This window comes from Triturus cristatus, chromosome 2_2 (genome assembly GCF_964204655.1).
Source record: "Triturus cristatus chromosome 2_2, aTriCri1.1, whole genome shotgun sequence".
Lineage (NCBI taxonomy): Eukaryota > Metazoa > Chordata > Amphibia > Caudata > Salamandridae > Triturus > Triturus cristatus.
This window is the reverse complement of record NC_140582.1, coordinates 881,306,757-881,325,823: the sequence shown is the minus strand read 5'-3', so window position 1 is coordinate 881,325,823 and position 19,067 is coordinate 881,306,757. Positions and strand designations below refer to the sequence as shown.

Below are 19,067 nucleotides of genomic sequence, written 5' to 3'. Positions count from 1 at the left end.
TAGGAGGGACACATCACCTGCCAACCTCACATCTCTGCCACAACCACATACACCACCTAGACCTGCACCATCTCCATCACCTAAATCTCCATTATCATCAACTCAACCACAACAACTCAGCAAACATCAATGCAACCACCCACAATATAGGCATGGTCACAATCAATCTCAACACCAGGGAGGCAGGCCAACAGGAGTCTGGATGAGTTGGAGAGGCAGATGTGACGCAAGACCTACCATATAGGTTGTCATGATACTACATAAAGTTCAGAGCTGTTAATAGATTATCTCTCAGAGCGTACGAACATTTCCAACTCCTGAATATTCTCAGATATCATTTCTTGAACCACTCTTAGCCTCAAGACCTCCCTAAGCGCAGCCAAGAGCACATATGCAGTTGGAAGGAATAGGCTGCGCAGGAGGGATATTGGGTGTGTAAGGTTGAAGTTTCCTTTGTCTGTTTGTGTTCTTATGGAGTGTCATCGGGAAAAAGAGTCAATGTGTATGCTAGGTGTACAGCCGGAGGCATGATGGAATGGAGTGGGGACCTCTCATGATAATGAGTGACTTGGTGTAGGCCTGGTTAGGAGCCTGTTAATTGTGCACCACTGGTTTTTGTCATTCAGTGCCACCAGGATCTGCTTTTTACTTGCTGGTGGTGTTCACATCCCCCGCCCCAAAAGCTGCCTCTTTGACCTCCACTGAATATTATTTGTGACAAATCTTGTCTGCCACCTCCTGGGCACACCTCTGCAGGAGGTGGCTTAATTCTCCTTACTAGTGATTTTGAGTGGGTAGACCCACATCGCAGTTGAGGATCTTCTAACTTGCTCCAGGTCCTGCTTTGATGAACCCTTGTAAGTAGGGTCCGCTGAAAAGGAATTTCAAAAGAGAGAGAAATTCTATCCATTTATGGAAGGCAACCCAGTATTCTAAAGGAATATTTCCTATTGCTGATTTTTGGGTAACATATTTGCAAAAATTACAATCAACATTGTAATTTACAAATGTAAAATATATGGTGGTTAGAAGGTAAGGTAAAGGCATACAATTTTAGCATCACATAAACTAAGTTTGACAAAATTACAATGTAGCTGTTTACATATGTGCAAGTTGTGTTTTAAACATTATACTGTCATAAAATATTGAACTTTAAAAGCATTTACATAATGTCAAAATCGCATCATTACTCAATACACACAAAACTACAAATATAGAAAGCATGTTAGTCATTTTAAACTCTCAATCCCTTCATAACACACAGACAACACACTTAAATGCCAACATGGAAAGTTTGCAAAAAGTTCATAATGAACATGACAGGATACCACTTTCAAATTTTAAGTCAATATTGAAAAATTACTCTCACTGTATTCTGCTGCTCATACTTTTCTAGCTGAGCAGGGAGGGTTAGTCAGGCTGCTCTTGGGACCCTCTGTACTGTGATGTCATGCAAGGAAGCTGTGAACATAACTGGGCGGACAAGACCAAAATGTCCTGGGCCTTAATTTGCACCCAGTTACAAAGGTCCTCCCAATGCTTGCAGCAGAACTTTACCCTTAGGTGTGGATACCCACTGCACTGCAGACGGGGGCAATGGTGCAAAATATTTGGCCATGTGCTGTTTTGCTACGATAGGTCTCTAGACACCCATAAAGTTGAGGGTACTTTTGTTAAACCCTCTCGCTAATTATGTCCAATTCCTGGCCAATGAAAGAGTGCCTGTGATATCTATTCCCTCTGACTTGGGGGTTAGATTATGCCAAGGAGCATCAAGATGAAGAAGGATGACGTTGCAGTGATGAAGGAATGACTTAGCATGACCAAAATTGGCTGACTTCCTCTTCCTGTATGTAATTTCCTATTTGTTTTGTCAGGTGTAGGACTCTATCCAAACTTCAGATTCTCTGTCCCGCATTGGAGGGGCAGACTCCTCCGCATGTGGGAGGAGTTTCGCTCAATAGTTTCATGTAAAGAAAAGCTCCTAGGGCGATTAGATTGAATCTTGATTGCATTAAATCACTTTTTTTTATGGATCAGCAACAGGTCTACATATTTAAGCATTGACGTTATTTCATAGGATTTAAGCATCAGTGGTGCATATAATCTTTTCCTAAAGACGGCCAGGTAGTGACCATTTTGCTGGGGAGGCGCTGTTAATTCCACCTGTTATCTTTTGCTAGCGTCAGATTTACAACATTCCTAAACTTACAAGGGACTTTTGATTTGGAGGCTTCGTGTAGTCTCGCACATACATGATCTGCTCTTGAGTGCCTTAATCCCAAAGTTTCTTCCTATATAGTGACCTTATTGCACTGATTTGCTTTGTTCAGTTTGAAGGGATGCATGTTATCCCTACATGTCCTTGTTGCTTTCTTTAATTTATATTTGTGGTTCTTGATTTTTCTTGGCCAATCCTGACTTGTACAATGATGATTGTTTTTGTGCAACTGACCAGTGGATCACTTGGTTCAACTAAAAGCTTCTGGACTAATGATGGCTATAGTCCTGCAAATCTTATTGACTGGCTTTCAGTCTTCCATGTTCAACCTGAGGATGCCGTCCAGGAATTGATGTAGGCATTTTAGTCAATGAGTTGGTTCTGGTCCAGTCTGGAATCTAATTAGTTTCAGTTATTCCTAGTGATTTTATGGTGCATTGTAATGTGCTGACTGTTAACTGGTCACTGGCCAACTTTGATATTATTTATTAAATCCATTATGAAATGAAAGGAGTTTAGTGACATCAGGGTGTTGTCTGGTTTAGCAAGCCTCTTCAGAAATACATGTGCGTGGATGGGAGGTTGATCAGGACCAATTTAGTAGTCGTAGCCCCAGACTCTCCAGAGATTTTTCAATAATCCCTCTTCAGGGCCCCTCTTTTGGGTGAGTATTACCATTGAGGGTATGCCTTAATTCGTGTTGTCATTCTTTTGCCACTCTGTTTTAGAGTTCTGTGCGAACAGGTTTGAATTGATCTCACTTGCTGGCCGCCATATTGCATCACTCTATTCTCTTTGTTTTCCTGTTTTATTGCTACTTTATTTTTTCAAATAGAGGTTGGTGTTAATTGTGGCATAAAGGTTGTCAATGATCATTGTTTTGTTGTCTCGTTTGTGTTTTTGATGTAGATCAAGTGTAACCAGTAACATGAATTTTCCGTCCTGTGCAATGTATATTGCGTTGTGTGTAATTGTGCAGTTTAATTGTGCACATACATTGCTAGTCTCTGGGAAGCATACACAGCCTGCTCAGATTTTGTCGCTGGATATATGAAAATAAGTCAGTAAATGAGTTAGAGTTGATGCCCAGGTTTCTTGTAGACAAGCCACATGTTTCCAATAGCCTAATAGGATTTATATCTGTGGTGTGCTGTCCTCCGATATTCTATGAGCAGATTGATATCTGACCATTATCAGGGTCCTGGCTGCTATCTGGATTGCTGATTTTAGGTGCAGACTAATGAGCCTTTTCCCTCTTTGCCCTGTATTTCCAGACCTTTCTTTCTTAATATTATAGACTGCTCATTCTACAGTCGACTTTTAAGGTTTTTGAGCGCACAAGGCGCTTTGCCCCCGGTATTTCGTTTGCATTTTGTTAAATCTGCATTGCATGAGGTGAATTTGTCGAATGTTTACTAGCATTTGTTTCATATGGATACCTGTTTGGAGCTGGAGTAGGTATTTTAATTCCCCAGTGTGCGAACTGATTTGTGTTTTCTTCAGTTAGTTTTCCAATGTCACTGTTTTCAGAGGTCAGTTTGTTGATTCATTAAATTATTCTGCTTTTGGTGACTAGAAAGCCATTGCCATTATACCTTCGGATTCGAGATGTGAAAGGGTTGAGGAAGCGTTGCAGAATTGTAGGATATAACCCCTATTCAGAATGTCCCCCTGCCTTGGGATTGATATTAAGGGGAACAAGATGAGTCTAGTTCGTTCCTCCACCGAATTATCTTGATCCCTATTTCTAGTCTCTGACTATTTGATGCATCGTCTAATTTCACTTAGACCTGCATCCCTTCCACCTTTTCAGTTGTCTTTAACTGAAAAAATGACGTCACATTATTGTATGTAGAGTTGCTGAGTTGGATGAACTATGGTCAGGGTGAATGGAATTATGTGGCAGAAGAGGGCCAAATTATGCAGCAGGTTTCAGTAAATTATGCAGCAAGAAAAAGCTAATTATGCAGCATAATGCAGCACATATTGTAATAGTATTACTTTATTATTTAGTCATTTTTAAACTTGGTAGCACTGTCTGGGCATTGGTTCCACCTAATTAGTACCAGTTTAACACTCAGAAAGGTGACCAGTCCAGTTTTCCAATTGGTCTTGTAGCGCGCTGCAAAACTTGTGAACTGTTTGAGCTGGAAACACATTTTTAAAAAAAATCTGCACCTAAGGCGGCAGATGATGTGGTAAATGCGTCATATCTATAATTATGCGAACATTGCTGCAGCTGCACAATCGCATAATTCCAGGGGACCTGGCTATGGTTGGTCTTGTCAGTTTGTGTGGGTGTATGTTGCTTTGTGCCACTTCGCTGGACATTTTTATGTACATACTTGAGTCAGTGTGCCAACTTATTTTCAGAGTCTTCACCCCTATTCTGTGGGTCCTCACACTGCAAATAGGTACTTGTGTTATTTCTCCTGTAACTATGTGTATTATCTCTTGGACATGATTTAATAGGTCCATCTTATTGTTGTGGCTATCTTGATTTTCAAAACTGCTCTCTTCCCTCATCTCCGTTGTGAGCATTTATATTCTCTGTTGTAATCATAAGGTCTCAGCAGTTCTAATGATTGTAGGGAGATTTTGTTGCTATTTTTGGTCTTCGTTCCTTCTGAAATCTATTCACAGAACAGACAAACTTAACTTGAAGAAAGTGCCAAAACAATTAAAAAGTCTAAGAACACAATAAAAATGCCACGTCATTCTCAAAAAGAGAGAAAAATGCAATAAGGGGAAGGACACTGTTGGACCTGGCCCTCTCTCTAGGATCACCTCGGATTTTTGTCTTCCTCCGCCTGCTTTTGCCGAACCTGTTTTTTGTCAGCTTTTAGGACCTCACACTTTTTCCCTGCCAATCAGTCATAACATGTTTGGGTTCTCTCTAAAACATTGTAAAATTGTCCTAATTGGTGTACTTAATTTACGTGTAATGCCTCAGGAATATGGTACTACATGTACCCAGGGCCTATCAATTAAAATCTTTTAGTGGGCAGCAGCACCAATTGTGCCACCCACTAATGAAGATTTTGCAATACATGTCTAAAGTTTGTAATGGTGTTTTAAACCACCATTAGTACCTGGCAAAATAAAACTTTTGCCAGACCTAAACCTGTGTTTTAATACTTATGAGTCATTCCTAAGGCTTATAGGGTATGGTGCATGGTAAAAAGAAGGACATGTGCACTTAAATTTTACATCACATGGCAACAACCAAATGACATGAAAGAAGTTGCGGCTACAATATGTAACTGCTGTGTGTGCTTGCAGGAACAGAAGAGTACACATCAGTGAATCCGCCCTTAACATCACATACAGCAGTTTACATGTTGATAGAGTACCTGCGGTACCTGTTGCAGAAAAGGTGATGCTCTGCCATGAAGTCACTAAATGCCACATGGCTGCAGTCAATGGTACCCACCACATGATGGCAGTGGGTAAAGGCATATCATTTCTTTGCCTCCCTTTGCCTTTCCTCCAAAGGATGTGGCATGGCACAAAAGTGGTTCACTCTTTTCTTATTGCATCTCAGTACCTAACACAAGCAGCAAAACTGGCTTGCCTGTGAGATGTCAATGTTGTCAGGGGTGACCCTCTGAAAATATCCAGTGGCCATGAAATGGAGTGCCTCCAGTAATTCAACATAAGCAGGGATCAGCCGATCAGTGAATCAAACTGCTGGTCCCAATATGCAACCATCTAAAAAATCACATCATGTGAGAAGCGGTATCTGATAATGACATCTTTTCTGGAGATCCCAAAGATGTTAATCTTTTGCCTGTGAACCCTGTCTCCCCTGCTCCTCAAGTACGTAACACTCAACTGAGGGGCAAACTAACAAACATGTTTCCCATCATAGAGCCATATTTAAAAACTGGTTTGCGTCACTCTTGCATCACTCAACATGCTGAAAGAGTGATGCAAAGCTTAAGTCAGAGTTTTTAAGCCACACATAGCCACTTTGAGGGGCTCCAAAAATGTGGAGTAAGGCAATGCTGCGCTGATTGCTGTGTTGCCTTACTCTTCCCTGGGTACGTCTTCCATGTGTGCTGCTTGAGTATTCCCACACAACTCCCATGGTTACTGACGCATTCCCAGATTTATAAGACCTTGTAAACCTGGGAATGTGCCAAAAAGATATGCCTCCCCAGGAGCTGCATAACAAGGAGAGAGTTCTTTATTTCTCCTTGTTACTACCTCTGAGTACTGTTTTTGTGCAGGGAGGTGTCCCTTCCTGCACAAAAACAATCCTGCCTACAACACAGACACCCTGCATGGTGCCTGTATTGGTGCTAGGCTGCCAAATGGTGCCAACTCAAGCAAAAGCGACAGGAATGCGCTGAATTGGATAAATACGGTGCAAGGTGATTTGTGCTCTGCCACAAAATTCTAAATATGCCCCATACTTTATTGGGCAGAGGCCTTAGCCAGCTCAGAATATCAGTATTTGCATCTTTTGTAGGATAAGATTGTGAGGATGCTCTTATGAATTTGAAAGATTGATCACCTAGGCTGGAAGGAGGCATTGATTATCTTTTGTTTTCTGTAAGAGGGAGAAGATTCCAACTGGGAATCCATCATAATCAGAAGAAAAATATCTCTAGTTCATTCCTAATGCTCTGAGATGAATGATGAATATAGAAGAGGAATATATATATATACATATTCACTGAGAAAACAATAGGTTTTACAAACATTATAGTTAGGAATTAGCATTTAAAAAACCTTTGAAATTCACTAAAACATAGGTTTCAGGGATGTTATAGTTAGTTGAACTCATACAAAACCAGAGAAATTCACCTGTTATAGTTAGTTGAGCTAACTATAACTTGTGCGCCCGCAATGCACTGTTGATGATGTCACATATTACACACTCATGCATGGTCAGTGACATCACTGATGACATCACTGATGACATCTCAAATGATATCACTATTTAATTATATTATTAAACTCATAAATGATGCGCATTTCGTATTTGACGAGTTTGTGGCAACGCGTCCCGCACAACATCATATACGCATGAAGTCACCCCAGGTACTACTTTGGTATCCGACGGGTACGCAGTACCAAGCTACGCGTTACGTCATGTACGTATGGGGTCGCGCATGCTGCGTGTTGCGTATTCGAAGAGTACACGCTGCCAGGCCCTGTGTTACATCACAGACGAAAAGTATCGCGCGGGGTATGCCATTCCCTTTTTTTTGTCTCAAAAGTATATCTAAATAACTTTAAACAGTATATGACAGTATATGAGAGCACGCGAAAATCTAAATTATTTTAAACATTTATATATTTCGAACTGTAATAAACTTATATTATGATAAATAGATTTTGTCAAAATCGCGTCGGGTGTGGCCTCCTTGCACGCTCAGTGCGCGATTGCCAAGTGTCCTTAAAAAAAAGCATTTGATTGGTTCATAACATTTCCCATTGTAACAGTTGTACGACCCCACCCATTTTACTCATTCTCTCTACAGCGTTTGATGAGAGACACCTCTTCTGCTTAGAAAGCGTTTTAGAAAAGTGTTTTCCTGTATACACATATCTTATACTACACACAACATGCAACGATCAACTTGATCAATATTCATGCTCTCTACATTAGCCTTCCATGTGTGATTGCCATGCATCTCAAAAGTTCCATCAAAAAACAAATATGTGTTACACAATGCCCCTGATGTGTGTGTCTGCACATTATTGTGCTGCCTTTCGGCCTGGGTATTGCTGGCTCTAAGGAGCATCATCAGCCATGAGCATACTGCACATCCTAGATCACATGCCATCTCATTAACAATAGTTTTTGCCATCCTGACACATGCTACACTAATCTAAATTGCACACTCTGCGAGGTCAAACCTACAAAAGAAACACACATAAGTACACTTCCTGGCCAGGCAGGAACTGAACAATGCCCATGTCCCCGGAATAATTATTCACTCCCCTACGCTGGCCTGGCCTACGCAAGCCCAGCCCACTTTGCGTACGTTTAAATAGTATAACCACGACACCACACATCCTTCTTCTTCCACACTACCTCAAATGATTTGCCGCATCCACTTCGCATTTCAAAATGCGCAATAAATACAAGAAATGGATCCATGAGGTGTACTCCATCCTGCCAATCAACACAGGCTCTAAATTGTGAGCCCTAGTGCCTGTCGTCTACGAAAGGGATCCATGAGGTGTACACTCTCCTGCAATCAACACTTCATCTGAATTGTGAGCACTGCTGCCCGCAGTGTTTGCTCACACAACAATGACAGCAGGTAAGCAGAGTGGCCTGGGTGTACTTGGCCTCCAATTGAGCACACTGCGGCAAGAGGGGTGGGGTGCTTCAGCATAGCTGCGCATGGCCGAACAAACAATATTGCCATGTGTTATGATGTGATCTTTGACCTCATTCAGGCACATCTCTGTCTCATTTTAAAGACCTGCTGGACTGTACTGTAGGCCTGAGCCAGCGGGCAGCGCTGCCCTGCAGACACCTGTTGAGGGCATTTCTGCGGGAGGGGTGGGGTGCATCACCCTGAGTGCGCACGTGCGAAAAAGCGATGTTGCCGTGCGTAATGATGTGATCTCTGACCTCATTCAGTCACATCGGTCTAATTTTAAGGACCTGCTGGACCGTAATGTGGGCCTGAGCCAGCGGGCAGCGCTGCCCTACAGACATGTGGCGTTGGCTTTTAGGACACTGTAGTGAGCTCCTTACTAAGTGTACATGTACACAGGCTCCGCCACTGCATTACACGCGCACATTATGCTTCTAGCATGCGCTCTGTTCCTTTGTATGTGAACGTTGGCATAACATATTATTATTTAACCTTGTGTGTTCTCGTGCACTCCAACTCCTCTTTGATCCACGATTACCACTAACAGTTGGTAGATCGTACTTCAAAAACGAAGGATGCACTCAACTCCTATTTTCTATCAAGCTTGAAATAAACCTTCATTTACCTTCAGACGTTTCCATCATTAAATTACTTCTCCCTTTTCAGACATTCCATTGATTGACACAAGAAGGGCGGAGTGGGAGCTGACCCCGCAATGATGCCCTGGCATTCTGACACCTTCCGTCGTGGTATCAAGACACCATCCCCGACTGGAAACCTGGTCTATCGGACAAACATACCCCAGACTAGGAGCTTGCACCAACACGTCGTGGGACACACCAGTGGTGGCAGGTGAGCAGTGAAGCCTCGGTGTGCAAGACCTACAATTGAGCACAGTGCGGGAGAAGGGGTTTGGGTGCAGCACCCTGGGTGCACAGGTGCATGCAAGCAATTTTCCCGTAGCTAATAATGTAGGACTATATTATCAAACAACGGCAATAACATTATCACCACTTTAGCGACAGGAAACTGCTGCGAAAGTGATGATAAGGGGTTGACAATATGCCCTTGTAAATTCCCATAGTAGCCCAGGTTCACACCAGAACCTGGGCTTCTAAGGGAATTCACAAGGGCATATTATCAACCCCTTGTCGCCGCTTTAGCGGCAGTTTCATGCCGCTAAAGCGGCGATAATGTTATCGCCCTTCCTTCGTAATATGGCCCATAATCTCTGGCATCATGTATTTAATTTTGAGGACTTGCTGAACCACACTCTTTCTCGCAGACCCCAGTGTCCTAGACAAACGGGTGACAGGGGGTAAACACTAAGGACTGGGAGCAATAGACCAACACTTGTGACTCTCCCTCTCCTTCTCCCTTCCACCCACTCCCCCTCCCTTCCATTTTCACTATGGTCCTTTCATTCAGACTACCTTTCTTTACCTCTTCCACATAGCACACATACTTATGTTTCATTTTTGTCTTGCAGGATTCCTACCCTGCTTCCACTGGAGTTCAACCCACGTTTTTTTTATTGTACTGTTCTATTAAAGTTACATTTCTATGTATTTCTGTTTTAATAAAGGTTACTTATTTTTTCAAATAAATAACTGAGTGTATAGGTCTTCTTTTTCTGACAACACTTGTCTATTGTTTATTGTGAAAATCATCTGTTTATAGGAGATTTCAAGGACAACATTATTTAATATTAGAGTGCACCTACCAAACATAATTTAACTGACTATTAGACAAATGAAGCCTGGGTAATTGTACAACTGCAAGAGTTCTATGAGTGTATCACTTTATAAGACCATAAGTACTGCCCGTGTGATTACAGAACAAATAAGGCACTGCCTAGGACCACCGAGGCTTCAAGGACTGCCGAGGCCCACGCTACATATTTAAATAAAGACCCGGAGTGTGGCGATTCCCGGACTTCAGTTGGCCTCGAACCCCCAGAACAATTAGTAAACAATACACAGGAAGGTGCGGCTCCCCTAGGCTGCAAAACGTCTCTGTGCCCTTCAGCGCCTAATTTACATGTGACTTTAAGATCCCCAGTCCTACCGGGACACCGCAATATAATAATTGGATTGGCCACGGAACATTACCCAACCACCAGGGGACTCATTTAAAAGAACGGGTGAGACCCCGCTTTTTTTGTTTTGTTCTTTTCTCTCCATTTTTACCATCCGCATCCCCTCTATTACAGCAATACGAGGTTTTCCTCCTCTCGCTTCAAGTAGTCGAACAAGTATTTGCTATCACAGGGTGGAAGCCATGCACCACCCTCTAATAGCAAACACAAATGTCCAGCGAATGCACACCCCGGGACATTGTATGAGCTGCGCCTGAGAGGTCGCCCTCCCTACTACCATGATGCATTTGTTAGTATAAATGCATACTAACACTACTTACACACGTGTAGTACAGCGACCAGAATGTAGTGAAGAAGCAGAGGAAGCGCAAAATCTAAAAATATAAATCCTACCAGAAGTCGGATGACATAGTTCAATGAGCCAACGACCCTGGCATGAGTAGAAACAGCAACACAAGCAAAACGGGTCTTCAGCACAATGCAAGCAATTTCGAAATATTGCTGAGTGGTGCCTTCTTTTTGCCTTCTCCCACTCGTCGCTAAATGTATGTAGTGAAGAGGCAGACAGCAGTGAATCCAATAAGTAGATTTATTATAAGAAAACCTGAAACAACCACCAACAGGAGGAGACAGCAAAGCAACCGTCTAATCCAGAACGGTGTACAAACTTAGCAAGGTTCCCCTCATGACAGCCCTACATTCTAACATTACATACTGAGGGACATATTATCAAGGAAATGCGTTAAAATTATCGCCACTTTAGCGGCAGCAAACTGCCGCTAAAACGGCAATAATGGGCTTTATAATATGCCATAGAGAATTCCAATAGAAGCCCATGTTCTCGTGTTAACATGGGCTTCTATTGGAATTCTCTATGGCATATTATCAAGCCCATTATTGCCATTTTAGCGGCAATTTCCTGCCGCTAAAGCGGCGGTAATTTTAACGCCGTTCCTTGATAATATGCCCCTTAGATTCCAGTAAAATTACATACTAACATTCTACTGTGACTTACAATGGAATACTACACAGAGCACATGACTTTACAGCAAAGAGCTCATAGTTTCATCCACGAGTCTTGACACCGATAGGGGTAAGACTTTCGCTTCCCACTCCCTATATTGTATAAACGTAAACTAACACTTCTTCCACAAATATGACACAGCGCCCAGAGCACATCACTTTACAGCCATGAGCTCACAATTGAGGCTCACGGTTTAATCCCCGAGTCTTCACACCAGTAGGGATGAGTAGTTCACTTTCCACTCCCTAAATAGTATAAACACATACTAACACTACTTATGCGCAAAATCCTGGAACCGTTACAAACTTCCAACTTCCTACATCCCAGAAGCCGTGCATACAACGTATAACCCAACGTAACTCTCCATAGAGTGTTAGTACATAAATCAATACCAATCAATAACCAAAATCAATAAGCAATGTAAAAGCAATAATCTCTAAACCAAACAATAACAACCATCATCTTGCTACCAGAAAAACTGCTACAGCGCGGAGTGCAAAATCCCTCCCTACTGTCACGGACCAAAAGATCTCACATATACACACTATCCATACATTCGCTGGTGGGGCCCGTAACACCAACATTGACTCACCATCAGTCCGTGCGAGAGGTGATTATCCTTCCAAGCGCTGGAAATGAGGGGAAAAATACCACTTCTACTCTAATGAGCAACAAATCTACACAACCTTCTAATACTCATTAGGCCCTGAATTTCACCTTTGGTATTCCTCTCATAAACGGGATGGATCAGTTAGTTGTAGGTTTAAGTGACTTTCTAATTCTCTAATTAACCTTTTCATTAACACATTTCAATGAATAAACAACCCAACTCATTTCTGTAGATGTTTAAATTCAAATTTATATTAATATTGCAAATTAAATCATTCATTTGATCAAGTTGACATTCATATTTACCTATTCTGGCTAAAGTTGTCCTCTATGTCAAATCTGGCAGTCTCGCAAATCTATGCCCATCAATTTTAGCAAATTCAGTTCATCAGGGGTTTGGGCATTAATTCAGTCTGTCAAAGATTCAGGCTAGCAGCTGTCCTCCAGTGTCACCGTCCTCTCCATCAGCATAACGTCAGGAAATCGAGAAAGGCCAGATGAACCCCCCTACCTCTCTTTTCTACCATAATTTATAGTAAAATCAATATCAAATGTATCAAAGTTTTAGACATCCGAGTTCGCTGATTGGACAATCAGGGATCATCCTTTTAAGTTCTCACGAAAGTGTCTTTTGGGTTATTACCCTTGTCAGTTCCGGTTCACACAACAGTCTTTGTTCGGAATATTTGGATGACGTCCCGGGCTCTCCTTGGAAGGTACATGTTCATCTGGGGTCAGTTTCAGGCCACTGTGTATCTGTTGTCAGCACAGGTGACCTTCACCCAAGCCTTATTCAGCGTTGGCAGTCGGGTTAGGAACAAAAGGCAGCCATCTTTCGATAGGCCAAAATGGTCAACTTAAGCAAAGAAACACAAAACGTAATTAATACATAAAAATAACTAGTTACATGTTATTCCCTCGCTAATACCCATATATGTATGTATTTATCTAGCAAAAAGCAACACTCAGTGCGGTTTATACTTACTAAATAAAGCATGAATCACAATACATCACAAAAGCAACATATATCATGCAATATTCTAATTATCTATGATTAGTATGCATACGAAATTTAGTTCACGTATTAATTAAGCCATGCAGATGCAAATGCCACGTGTATTTCAGTCATTAATAAGGTTGATTAGTTATTTCCACTTCAATCCATAAATTCAATTACAATTAATTAATTAATCTAATTAATAAGCTTGCAAAATGGGGTGGGTATACAAAATTTTGCATAACCCGCTCCAGCAATCCCCCCTTTGGTGATTTTATCACCACACCACCCAAAATTTTGTTCTGTCTTACGGAATCTTTAAAATGTTTTCTTGCTCTTAATCATAATTCAGTTTCACATATGTATTTTTACTGATTCATACATACTCTCCTTCCACTCCTCCAATTCTATTTCCTCGATTTCTCTTTCTTGTTTCTTATCTTTTCTTTTTGAATTTTCACTTTTTAGTCTTTTCTTATTTTTCTTGTTTCTACAGCACATACAACATAATCTTATCACTAAAATTATGCAGATTACACATGTTAATGGAAACAATATTTTACCTATAAGAGTACTACCTATTTTTACTAAAATTCTTAATCGCAGCTATTTTCTTTCCAATTCTTTCCCAAACACCTTCAACCTCCAGTGGTGCAAGTTCATCATGCAATTCAGTAATATTCTTAATATAAGTTTTCAGATCTTTGCTTTCGTCAGGAATGTAAGTACAACAATGTTTAACTTTCAACATTCCACAGACTCCACCCTCTTTTGCCAATAAAATATCAAGGGCAAGTCGATTTTGCATTACCATAGCACGCATGGCAACCATTTCGGTGTTAACCAATAAAAATCCTCCAGCGGTGCTTGTTGACAAGCGATCCACTACTGTTGACAATTTTCTAATTTTGTTTGCATTCAGAGTTATTCCCACTGCTGGAATCAATGCCTGAAAAATGTCACCTACAATTTCTGCCCAAGATTCTCTCTTAGTCCTGGCTAAATGATTACTTAAGCTCTGTACACCATCTTCTCATCTATCCATATGAAAGATTTTCGGAAAGACCAGGCCTACGTAACATGTGCCATACCAATAGTCTGGCAAAAGATAATATGCCCTGTTCCCACAAATAAAATATAATCCAGGAAAGACTGGATCTCTTCCACCTTTGAATCCCCATCCACCCATGATTCGATATGTATCATGGCACTCACTATTACCTAGAAAATAATTATCATACACAGTTTGATTCCTTTGAATGCAAAATTTCCCTTTCTAAGGCCAATCTAAAGCTATAGTTGGACTAGCTTCTCCTTTCAAATGTTTTTCTTTCTCTATATCCTAGATTGTTTTCTCCACTTTCCCTTCTGCTGCTTTTCTTTGCATTTTCAATCTTCTTTCCTCAACCATATCTAGGAATGTCTTTTCCCCCTTCTTCAAACTGCATGTTAAATTGTTTCTAAAAATATACTCTAATGTTAGTTCCTTAGTTTCTAAGAAGAATTCACCTAATACCTTAGCAGGTTTTACTTTGTTTAATTTATTATAAGAAGGCACTTGCGCAAAAATGTTATCTACATCTGAAAAATAATATTCTAATTTCCCTGTCTCATAAAACAAACTAGCTATTACATTACATGTTATTCCATACGTTGCCGGAAGGTGATGATATGTCACTCCCTCAGAAACAGATGCAGGTAACTGCATACATACGTAGCAGTCCCGTACGTCCATTGTCTTTACATATTCATACAATAATTTTGAAAACACATTATTAGAAAAATCTGTTATTGACCTGTCTTTATGTAAATAGTTATTATCTATGCTAGTTGGAACTACCTTTGGAGTTTTCCCTATACTACTTTTTGTTCTCACTATGTCCTTCTAATATATCTATAGTGGCCTTAAAGGAAATGACAAGAGCAAGGATGCTCCATAAAAGCATTAATAATCCTGTACAACAACAACACATTTTACACCATCTTTTCATGAATGTACATCTACCTTTACTACTTTCTATGTTAGCCATCTTTGTTAAAATGGACCGTGTCTTTTGACTTAGCCTCTTTTACTTCACAACTAGTTTTTCTAACCTAAGGTTCTAACACCTATTTGGTTCTACCAGTCTCTATCTTTTGATTCAATATCTTGTTTTCTTCATCAATAGTTTTCTTAACTTATTCAGTTTGGCATCTCATCGATCTTCACTCTCCTCTCTTCATCCAAATATGGATTTTCCTGAACTTCCGTTTCTTCTTCTCCAATGTCGGACAAGAGAACTCTCAGGATTTCCGATTCTATTTCATCCTCAACCACTTTCAGTACAGTATCCTCTGGATCTCCTTGACTATCTGCCTCTTCTCCCTTTTCAGGCAGAGCCACGTACGTCCATTCTGGTGACTTATACTTCTGGTTAGGTTTCCTTGTTCTTCTACTCTCTTTGTCTTCAGTTAATTCGTCTTCTTTTCATTTTTCTTGACTTGTCACTTCATTCACCTGTTCGGCTCTCGGTGAATTCACTTGTGTCAGTCGGTATCTCAGTTTCCTTATTTTATTGGGCCAAACATCATCTCTTGCAACTCTTTTTACTTTACTTCCTTTGTCATTCTTTTCATTCCTCCAAGCTCTCTTTCTTAAAACTCGACCTTCAGGTATTTCATTTTCACTCTCTTCAGACTCTGTCTCAACTTGCTTTGTCTTTTCAGCGACTTCTTCTTCCACCACTTGTTTTGTTTTCCCTACTTATGTCCCTCCTCGGATCTCCGACATGCAATCTTCCTGCTGGCTACTTGTCCCTTCACCTAACTGGATGTTGCAGTTCCCTAAACCTCCTCGTGGGTCTTCCGCAGAAATCTGTCCCTCTCTCTCTGTACCTGTCCCTTGTTCACTTAGATTTGTTACTTCAAGTGGAATTTCTCTCAGTCTCTCATCTGGTACTTCCTTTTCACAAATTTCTTTTGTTGCGTCTTCAGTACTCTTTCCTCTTTTCTTTCTGTATTCTTTTTTAGAACCCTGTGCTTCTTGCTCATTTCCAGAATCGCTTGATTCAGAAATCTGCAATCTTCTTCTCAGAGAGCTACTCCTGGGGACCAAAACTGAACTTGGTTCTGTTTCCCCCCTTCCAGAGTTTCCTCGTGTCTTTGACCCTTCGTCATCTGATTCAGTGCTTGATTCTGATTCATCATAGTATTCTTTTCCTGTGCTGTCCACTGGATTCGGAATTCTCAATGTATGACTTGCATGGATCCAGTTCTTCAGTCCAGCACACTTCACAGCTGTGGTCGTGGTCAGAATGACTTGTCGTGGTTTTCCTCACCTTGGAACCAGACAATTCCTTCTTCTGTGGACCTTTATCCTTACCCAATCACCTGGGCTCAGATCAAGGGCTTGCTTCTTTTCAAGTGTGGTGGCATCTGGTCCAACCTGATGAAACACAGAATGAACTGCGTCAGCCGGACCTTTACAGTATTCCAACACCATGTCATCAGTTATTGTCATCAGCTTGTTGACTGGTATAAACACATGTCTCATAGCACGTCCCATGATTATTTCATGAGGACTCAATCCTGTAGTTCGGTCTGGAATTGACCTTATTGTCATGAGTACTAGAGGCAAGACATCAGGCCATTTCATACCTGTAGCCAAACACATTTTCCCTATTCTATTTTTGATAGTACCATTCATCTGTTCAACCACACCAGAAGCCTCTGGTCGGTAGGCACAATGTAGTTTTTGTTGTACATTCAATGCTTCACAAATTAATCCTACAATCTCATTATGGAAATGTCCTCCTCGGTCTGACTCAATTGTCACTGGGAACCCGAACCTGGGGATGAACTCTCTCAGCAGTAGCTTAGCTACGGTCAACCCATCATTTCTTCTTGTTGGGAATGCTTCCACCCACCTGGAGAATAGGCAGACCGCAACCAAAACATACCTCAGTCTGTTACAGGGAGGCATCTCAATGAAATCTACTTGCATTCTGGTGAAAGGCCCTCCTTCTCGACCTATTGTTCCCAGACTCACTACTGTCTTCCTTCCAGGATTGTCCTGCTGACATATTAAGCATCCCTGACAAAGACTTTCTGCCACAAGTCTGAATTTTGCATTGTACCAGGTCTGCTTAAATGACCTGATCATGGCATCTCTCCCAATATGTCCCTGGCAATGATACATCCGTGCCATGGTAGACATCATGCTATCAGGCATAACTGGTCTTCCATCTCGATAGACCCACACATGATCCTTTTCCCTTGGGGCACATCCTGTTTTTACCCACTGTCTCATTTCCTCATCTCCTGCCTCATCCTGCAATTGTCTTACCTCTTCCCAAGTTCCCACAATGTTAGTGAACATCAATGAGCAAGAAGACATTTCTTTTTCCTTAGCCTGATTGACCGAATTCTGATTTTGTGCACAATACTGTGCCATGTCGTTAGCATACCTATTCCCGGTGGCAATATAATCACCACCTTGACAATGTGCAGCACATTTTACAACAGCCAATTGTTTAGGCAGCTGTATCGCCTCATGCAACTTTCCAACCACTTCTGCATTCATAATGGGAGTACCACTCGAGGTCAGGAAACCTCTTTGTAGCCATATTTGGCCGAAGTCGTGGACGACTCCGAAGCCCTACTGGCTGTCAGTTATCACAGTCACTCTCACACTCTTTCCAATCTTGCATGCTCTAGTCAAAGCCACAAGTTCTGCTACCGGGGCTGATTTCACTCCTTTCAGATATGATGCTTCAATTACTGCTGCGACTGTGCATACTGCATACGCTGCACTCAGCACTCCTTCATCTGTTCTCAGACATGACCCATCAACCAACATCACAAAATCACTTTCTGGCAAAGGTACATCTTTTATGTCTGGTCGTGGTTTGGTACAAAAATCAAGTACATCCAGACAATCATGATCAACTTCATCTCTTACCTCCACAATCTCAGCATCAGGCAACAAAGTTGCAAGATTAACATTCACATATCTCGCAAGACTCATATTAGTTGCACCCAATATGACCTTCTCATACTTAGTCAGCCGACTATGTGTCATATACTGAGTACGACTCCTTGTCAACAGAATTGCTACATCATGGGGTACAAACACATTCAATGGATATCCCATCACAATTCTTTCACTCTGCTCCAAACTTCGACATGTTGCAGCCACCGCTTTCAAACATCCAGCTACTAGATCAAGCATTGATGAAAAATATGCAATTGGTCTCCTCAATTTTCCATGCTTCTGGATTAACACAGAAAGTGCACATCCATTTCTCTCACTGCAATACAACTCGAATTCCTTCTCATAGTCCGGCATACCTAGTGCCGGTGCTTCACAAAAACCATCTCTCAATTGTCTAAATGCTGCCAATTCTTCTTTGTTTAATTCAAGGGGATCTTTTACATCACTTCTTGTTAATCGCACCAAAGGCTTTGCGATCAAGGAAAAGTTACCTATCCACTGACGACAGTACCCAACCATTCCCAAAAACATTCTCACTTCTCTTTGAGTCATGGGAGCTCTCATTCCTTTTATTATTCTAATTCTGTCTATTGTTATTTTCCTTAGTCCTGTCCCAGATACTGTACTTCCTTTTTGCAAAACTGTAATTTTGCTGGTGACACTTAAGTCCTCCATCTGCCAAATGATTCAGCAAGGCTATTGTATCTACCTCCCAGGCTTCACGTGTTTTTGACGCTACTAAAAGGTCATCAATATATTGGACCAGAACAGAGCTTTCAGGCATTTCTGGACTCTCCAAAGA

The 19,067-nt window shown here is 41.3% G+C and overlaps 1 long non-coding RNA gene across 1 annotated transcript in view; it reads left to right on the top strand.

Moving 5' to 3' along the window:
• LOC146862914 (uncharacterized) overlaps positions 1 to 19,067 on the top strand; it is a 74,945-nt gene that overhangs the window by 1,457 nt on the left and 54,421 nt on the right. The window lies entirely within an intron of this gene.